Raw genomic sequence first — 9,100 nt, forward strand, 5'->3', positions numbered from 1 at the left:
TCTCACTTAATAATTAAAATTAATATTCCTTTACTCACTCACCTAATCCAAAGTAATCTTCACATAATATTATACTTTTAAGAAGAAAACACTTGTGTGTATTACCTGGTACAATTTAAAGTATGTTGAGAAGGTGATGACAAGGAGCTGGAATTGAAGAGCAACTATATCCAATCAAGCAATTTAATTTTGATTTCCCCAAGTGACTTGCTCAGCAGGAATGTAAGTACATATCTTTTTTTCTATAATTACAATCATGGTTTTTTGCCAGCAGGTGGTGCAAAAACCATATTGAAGAAGAACATGTCCCTGTAGAGAAGAACTCAATTTGGGTTCTGATGGCACACATAGATGGACACAACTCTAGAAGATATGATGGTCCAACACTTTCTTTAACATCAAGTTATGGCACCATCTGAGCACATCACCCGTTTCCCATCTCAATCACTTTGCTAATACCATGCATTTGATTGAAAATAAAACTCATGGGCCCAGAGAGATAGCACAGCGGCGTTTGCCTTGCAAGCAGCCGATCCAGGACCAAAGGTGGTTGGTTCGAGTTCCGGTGTCCCATATGGTCCCCCGTGCCTGCCAGGAGCTATTTCTGAGCAGACAGCCAGGAGTAACCCTGAGCACCGCCGGGTGTGGCCCAAAAACCAAAAACCAAAAAAAAAAAAAAAAATTAAACTCATCTTGGAGTCAGGGCAGTGGTGCCAGCAGAAAGGTGTCTGCCTTGGGCGCACTAGCCTAGGGCAGACCACGGTTCAATCCCCCGGCGTCCCAATATGGCACCCAAGCCAGGAGCGATATTTTTGTCCTCCAATTCACAATACAGACCAGGCAAAGGGCCTGGGTTGAGGTGTATATGGGGTGCATTTACTGTACCTCCTCTTTCTATACAGTCAGTGTAAAGAAAGGCACATGAAAAAATGCTCCACAACAGGGAGATGCAAATCAGGAGCGATTTCTGAGCACATAGCCAGGAATAACCCCTGAGCGTCACCGGGTGTGGCCCAAAAACAAAAACAAAAAAAAAAAAGAAAGAAAGAAAAATAAATAAAACTCATCTTTTAGCCACTCTATTTTTTTTTATTTGGTTAGGTACTTATTCTATTTCCTCTACTTTATGCAGTCCCTTGAAATTGACTCCAGACCTGCACGAGCCTGTTAGCCATGCTCAAAAGAAGTTACAACATGACTTCATAAATAGCATACTCTTGTCACTCTCTCTAGTAGGGCTCAGGATTCACTCAGGATCCCCAGATCAGACAGATCCTGTCAACAGAATTTCCAAGTAGCTTTCTCCATCTCATGGTCTGTTTCTAATCAGAAGAGAGAGGTAACAAACTTCCGTCAAACAAGGTTGTTGTTTTCAGAAGGAGAGATGAAAGAATTACTGAGATATAGTTGCATGATTCAAATTTTAAGTCTTGAGTTCCCTAATGGATATGAGGACATCATATACTGTGAATATATAGCAATTTATTTCTAGCATTTGAGCTTCAATATTCAAAAGCAGACAAGCTTACAGTTTGAAAGTAACATGTATTACTATCGTTCTTGATAAAGAGTATGACTTTTCAGGTCTGATCATTAGAAAATAAGCTTCTCTGAGACACACACACACACATACACACACACACACACACACACACACACACTTACAAGTTACTTTTAAAAATGTGCGGGGGAGGGCCCGGAGAGATAGCACAGCGGTCTTTGCCTTGTAAGTAGCCGACCCAGGACCAAAGGTGGTTGGTTCGAATCCCAGTGTCCCATATGGTCCCCCGTGCCTGCCAGGAGCTATTTCTGAGCAGACAGCCAGGAGTAACCCCTGAGCACTGCCGGGTGTGGCCCAAAAACCAAAAAAAAAAAAAAAATGTGCGGGGGAGGGGGACAGAGAGATAGCACAGCCATAGGGGCATTTGCTTTGCACTCAGCCAGTCCTGGACAAAAGGTGGTTTGAATCCCAGTATCCCATATGGTCCTCTGTGCCTGCCAGTAGCGATTTCTGAGAGCAGAGTCAGGTGTGACGCCCCCAAAAAAGTGCTGAGAAGTCAGAGATGTAAATTATATGACAAAACTCATGCCTTGACTGTGTAGGGTCCTGGGTTTGTTCATTATACTTCATCACAACCTCTACCAGCATTAGGGTATGAACCTGATGGTCCCCAAGCATCCCTGGAACTGAGTTTTGCTGGAATGACCATGCAATAATAAAAATAAATGCCTTCTAGTTCGACAAATCACACAACAATTCTGGGAAAACTGAATTTTCAGCTTTCTGTGGCACTGACAGCTGTGTGTCCAAGCATCAGTAATGTTTCCTTTCCATATGTATCACCCAAGTGCTAAGTACTCAGACTCAATTAGGAGAGTGAACAAATTTCCCCTCACTCACCACTCTTGTGACAGTCAGAGATAGCCTTGGATAACCTTAAGTTGTGCCTTAAGTAATCTGGCCACCTGGATCACTTCCAAGCTCCCTCGCTCAGCTTCAAAGCCCATGCTCACTTCTGGAGGCTTACTTCTCTTATCTACACCTGCATTCCACTGTTCCTGGCTGGCTGGCTCCTGGCAAACCCACTCAACCTGCTCTCCTCCTTTCCTCAGATCTTCTCATATCCTTAAAGGAGCAACTCTGAAGGCTTGGTCCCTTACCCTTTCCTAGCCTTTAAGACTGCTATGGGTGAGTCTGTCCCCCACTTGATTTAGTTAAGTAAATATATTTAGTTATAATCAAATAATTCATGAATGATTTAGTTAAAGGCATAAAGTGGTTATGTTGATGTGCATTCCACTTTCACTTCCTACAATATAGGGACTTCAGATCTATCTTCAAAAATTATTTTCCCCAAATAAATAACAAAACAGAATTTCATATGTTACACAAATGTGGGGTTGTATTGATCTATAGTGTATTAAATTTATGTATTTTCTTTTTTTGTTTGTTTTGTTTTGGGTCACATCTGGCAGCGCTCAGAAATTACTCCTGGCAGGTTCGGGGGACCGTATGGGATGCCAGGATTCGAACCCCATCCTTCTGCATGCAAGGCAAATGCCTTGCCTCCATGCTATCTCTCCAGTCCCAAATTTATGTGTTTTTATAAGTTTATATTAGACTGCATATTTTATATGAACTTACACAAGCTATAAACTCAGTATATTTGCAGATACCTTGCCTTCAGACACTTTGATCTTAGACAAGGGAAATGGCTTAGATTGCTGGACCATATCACTGAATGGTTCTCCCAGAACTGCTGGAAACTGGGAGTGACACCCAACACCATACTGAAGATTGTACTTGGACAACCGGGGTTCAATCCATGGTACCCTATATGGTTCACCAAGCTTACCAGAAATGATCCCTCAATGTTAAGCTGAAAGTAAGCTCTAGCAATGCCAGGAATAGCCTAGAAAACAAAAAAATATATATAGAGAGAAAAAGAACAAAGTGTGGATATTGAGCAATTTGAAGACAATGCCATTCTTAGCATCCAGACAAATAGAGGATCATTCTGGCTTAGCTAAAGTCAAAAGGAAGAGAAACCCCAAAGTTCATGGATTCTATGAAATCCCGCAACGGGTGAGAGATAACTGAGACAACATCAGTAACTAATAAGTTCAAAAGAAATTTATAGATCCGAAATATTTAAAGAGGAATCCTCAGAATTCCTCAGGCCATAGTCACTCCTGCCCTTCCTAGGCATGTGAGTTAAGATTCAAACTGAAATTGTGATCAAATTGAGAGAACTGAAGAATAAAGAGAGAAGAAAATTGAGATAAGGTCATGCTGATCAGTGTTGAGGGCCTCAGTATTCTGGCAACAGCAGGGCTTTGCAAGAACCCACTGAGACTATGCCTGGTGATAAGTAAATGTAGCTATGGTGGCTTTCTGATCAAATTCTGGGCTCAAATTCGACCAGTTTTATAACCTCTGCTATGTCTACATGTTTCTGGAAGGGGACGATGATCTTACATAGTAAGTTTGGTGTGTAACTCAACTTACAGTGGGGTTACATGCCAATAAACCCATCCAAAGTTGAAAATGCAGTAAGAAAAATAAAACATTTTAGAATTCAGGGCCCAACCTCTTAAACTAAACCATACACACACATATACTCACATACACTTGCATAGACACACACATCCAACCCTGCAACCCTAGAAGCCCTGGAAAATTACCAGATCTAAAATGGGTTCAACATCTGATGCCAGATGCCTCATACTATGGGAAGGACTTGCCCTTCTGGTGCTGATACGGTGTACATCACTCAATTCAGGACCCTGGCCTCTTTCATTGCACCACCCACCCTGTCCTCAATTTCCTGACTCAGAAAGTCACTAGATCAGATGTCTATCTAATCAAATTAAAAACTGTGTAGACACATTCCTAAATTTATTCCCTTTTTTTACTGGCAGGTATTTCTCAGATAGATAACTGCTTCAAAACTGGTAAAGTAACTAGTAGATAGTTTTCTCAGCATACTCAAACAACTCTGCATAATAAGGGAAATAACCTGATAGATATACCTATCTATTAGTAGTTGCTTCTTGGTAGAAACAATTCAACATATAACACTCCTCATGTAATGGAGGAATCTAAACTCCACCATTACCACCCACAAAATGCAAATAATAATGCAAACAACCAAGAAGGTCAAGGGCAATATAGATTGGGAGAAAAACTTAGGCATATCTGCAAGCCAAACTAACTCTAAGAAGAGCTTTATTTAGAAGATAAGAGAATCCATACAAAAGTAATTGAAGGTGCTAAAGAATATGCTAGCAAGCCATAGTAACAGAATTTCTGAGGAGAGAATTGCATAAATGAACTTGAAGACAAATTACAAACCAGCATTGATAAGGAAGCTGTAAAAGAAGAAAGACAAAAGAATGGAAGAAAATGAAAATGTAACGTTCTTAATGAACAAAGACAACAAGAATAATATTAGAATTATAGGAATACTAGAAGTGAGTAAAAAGGGAAAGGGAAAGAGTAAGTAGTGGAAAACAATTGCAAAAAACTTTCTCACTCTCCAGGGGCCAGAGCAGTGATGCAGTGGTAGGGCATTTGCCTTGCACGTGGCTGACCTATGATGGACCATGGTTCAATACTCCAGCGTCCCATATGGTCCCCCAAACCAGGAGCTATTTCTGAGTGAAGAGCCAGGAGAAACCTCTGAGTGTCACCAGATGTGGCCCAAAAACAAACAAACAAACAAAACAAAACAACTTTCCCACTCTCTTGAAGGAGGCATTTGTGCAAATTCAAGAGTCAAAAAGAATACCAAACAAAACAGACTCAAAGAGAATAACATAAAGACATATGTAATCACAATGATAAAAACCAAAGAAAGACTTCTTTTTTCTTACACATTTCTTTATATAGGTATTGGGGACACACCGGAGGGCACTCAGGGGCTACTTTTGGCTCTGTGTTCAGAAATCACTCCTGGCAGGCTTAGGGGAATTCTGTGGGATGCTGGAGAATTAAACCCAGGTCCATCCTGGGTTGGCCTCTTGCAAACTCTACTGACTTTGTTATTGCGCCAGCACCAAGATAAAGATTTCTTAAGACAATAAGGAAGAAGTAATCTTAAATATAAAGGAAAGAACATAGAATCACAACAGATATCTAATATAAAAATGGTCCAGGCAAGAAAAGAGTCAAATGACATAGTCACATCACTAAATGAAAAAAAACATTCAACCTTGAGTCAATGACCCAGCAAACTTACTATTTAAATGGGAGGGAGGGATAAAACAAATTCTCAGACAAAAAAATAACTGGTGACATTCATGATAACCAACTGACTCTAAATGATCTACTGAAAACTACTTACATATACCAAATAACTAATTATAGAAGCAATAGCCCTACACAATAATATGGTACAATAGCTTCTGATGTCAATATTATCCTTGAATGTCGATGGCTAACATCTATCAAAAGGCACAGAGTGGCAGGACGGATTACAAACAAAATTTTAGGAAATAAGTTCAATTTACGTAAAATCATAAACACAAGAATCATACCAAGCATCTTATCAGACTACAATACCACAGAGATAGAATGCTAGTGCAAATGGTCTCCACTTTACAGCTTGTTGTAGATGGAACATCCATTCCACCATCATTGGAGATAAAAAGGATAAGAAAAAAGGGAGAAAAAATTTGGTGACAACTACCAAAAAAAGAAAGAAGAGAGAAAAAAAGAAAAATGGAAGAAAAAGAAAAAATGGACCCAGCAAATAAAAATAAAAATAAATCTCTAAATAATAACCACAAGAATGAAAAAGAAAGAGAAAAGTGGAAGAAAAAAGAGAAGGAAAATAAGGTAAAAAACTAACAGATCAAAACAAAACAAGAAAAAGTATGAGTGCTGGAGTGGCAGGGTTTGGCATTCCCCCCACTTTTTTTTGTATAGGCACAGTAAGCATTGGGAAAGAAAGGGAATTCCCGTGGCCTAAGAGATTCAGGGTTTCTTCATCCTTGAAGCATACCATCATGGGATCAACCCCTGGCTTCATATATACTCATTAACCCATCCCAAAGGCTTTTTTGTGATGCCAGGAAAGTTTCCTCTCAGTTGTGTGGAGAAAATCAAGCCACTGTAGCTAGCGATCTTGGTATTTGTATGGGTTATAGGTCAGGTTCTAGGATAGAGTCTCTAGGTTCATTATTTTATTGAGTTATGTCACTATGTCCCACCACTGCCTATTGGCCTTGAGTGTTTCTTGTGACAAGTCTGCTGTAAATCTCATGGATTCTTCCTTGAATATAATTTCCCTTTTTGGATTTTGCTGCTTTCAGTATTTTGTCTCTATCTGTGCGATTCGTCATTGTAACTAGGATATGTCTTAGGTTGTCTTTCCTTGGGTCACTGTTAGCTGGTATTCTTTAGGTATGCAGGTTTTGGTCTCATGTTTTCTTTAGCTCTTGTAGTTTCTCTTTAATGATGTCCTTGACTGTTGATTCTTCCTGGAGATTTTCTTCCTGGTTTCCTAAGAATCCAGTGATTCTTAAATTGTTTCTGTTGAGTTTATCAAATCTTTTATTTTCTTCTGTTCACATTCTTTGAGTATTTTTTCCATTGTCTGATCATTTGCTTTAAGACTTTTTTTCCAATCTCTTCTATTGTATGGAGTTGTTATGCATCTCATCTTCCAGCTCACTGATTCTATCCTTAGCTGCTGTTACCCTGTGGGAGAGGCTTTCCATTGAGTTTTTCATTTTGTCTACTGAGTTTTTCAGACCTGTTATTTCAGTTTGAAATTTTCTGATTTCTATCTTTATACCTCTTGATTTTTTTTTATTTTTTTTTTTTTAGTTTTTGGGTCACACCTGGCGGTGCTCAGGGGTTACTCCTGACTGTCTGCTCAGAAGTAGCTCCTGGCAGGCACGGGGGACCATATGGGACACCGGGATTTGAACCAGCCACCTTTGGTCCTGGATCGGCTGCTTGCAAGGCAAATGCCGCTGTGCTATCTCTCCGGGCCCACCTCTTGATTTTTATTAGAGTTCCATTCAACTCGATCTATGCTTTCTTTGAATTCTGTGAACATCCTCCATATTTCTTCTCTAAACTCTATATCTGAGAGACTAATATAATGTTTGGCCATTTTTGGGTCATTAGAGTTGCCATCTTTATTTTCTATGCCTGGTGTTGGCCTGCATTGTTTCGCCATTGTCACACTTGTATTGTGGGTTTTTCTACACGTTGTGGTGGTATTCATCAGCTAGAATGTATGTGGCTGCAAAGGATCCTTCGACTCCACTCTTCATGGGTGGGTCGACTAACCTCTAAGGAAGAGAAGCCCTCAGGGAAGAATACCACACAGGATCAAGTCTTAGGCCAAAGCAAGCAGAGAAAATCCAAAGATGCCTGCTGTGCTTCAGAGACACAGCAGAAGTCAGCAGTGGGTTGTGGGCAGGTTGACTCACTTCCAAGGAAGAGGAGCCCTCAGGGAAGAAAGTCATAGAGGATCAAGTCTTAGCTGAAGCAAGCAGAGAAAAGATGTCTGCTGTGCCTCTGAAACAGAGCAGAAGTCCTGGGGCTTTTTTGTTTGCTTTTGGCTTTTGTTTGTTTTTTGGGAAAAAAAAGTTAGGAAAGCCATTATCAAGACTCATAAGAAAAAAAGAGGAAAGGCTCAAATGAATCGTATCAGAAATAAAGGGAAGAAATTACAGTGGAACTCAGAAAAACCTACATCATAAAAGTTTACTATGAACAACCTTATTCTGTTAAGTTAGAAAACTTAGAAGAAAAGATTTCTAGAAACCTGTCATCTCCTAAAATAAATGAGAGGAAATACTCAGTCTAAACAGGCCAATCACAGGAAAAGAAATTGAAACAGTAATAAAGAATAAAATTTCAGGCCTAGATGGCTTTACTATGAGTTTTTTCAAACATTCAGAGATTTATTGCCATTGATTCTTAAACACTTATAAATATCAAAAAAAAATTGAACCCTTTCCTAACACTTTTTGTGAAGATAACATTAAGCTGATACCAAACCTGACAGAGATACTATCAAAAGAGAAAATTACTGACCAATTCCCCTGATAAAAACTGATGCAAAAATTCTCAACAAAATATTAACAAACCAAATACAAGAACACATTTTAAAAAATCATGGGGCCAGAGAGATAGTATAGTAGTAGGGCATTTGCTTTGCAAATGGCTTACTCAGGACCAAAGGTGGTTCAAATCTTGTTATTCCATATGGTCCTAGTGCCTGCCAGGAGCGATTTCTGAGCACAGAGCTAGGAGTAACCCTGAGCATCATTGGGTGTGGCCCCCCAAAAAAATCTTTCATCATAAACAAGTAGGATTCATCTAGGGAATGCAAGGATGGCTCAATATATGAAAATCAATTAAATCATAAATCACATCAGTAAAAAAAATAAGAATCATATGATGATATCAATAAATGCAGAGAAAGCTTTTGTCAATATCTAATACCTATTCATGATTATTCAGCAAAACAGGGGCAGAAGGAACCTTCCTCAATAAAAACCCCATAGCTAATATTATTCTTTGAGGGGGGCACACCGGCGATTCTCAGGGGTTACTCCTGGCTATCTGCTCAGAAAT

The 9,100-nt window shown here is 39.5% G+C and overlaps 1 pseudogene; it reads right to left on the reverse strand.

The window, feature by feature from the left end:
• Window positions 1-810: 810 nt before the first annotated feature.
• On the reverse strand, window positions 811-950 carry LOC126016683 (uncharacterized; annotated as a pseudogene).
• Between the last annotated feature and the right edge of the window lie 8,150 nt (window positions 951-9,100).

This window comes from Suncus etruscus, chromosome 8, assembly GCF_024139225.1.
Source record: "Suncus etruscus isolate mSunEtr1 chromosome 8, mSunEtr1.pri.cur, whole genome shotgun sequence".
NCBI classification, from domain to species: Eukaryota; Metazoa; Chordata; class Mammalia; order Eulipotyphla; family Soricidae; genus Suncus; species Suncus etruscus.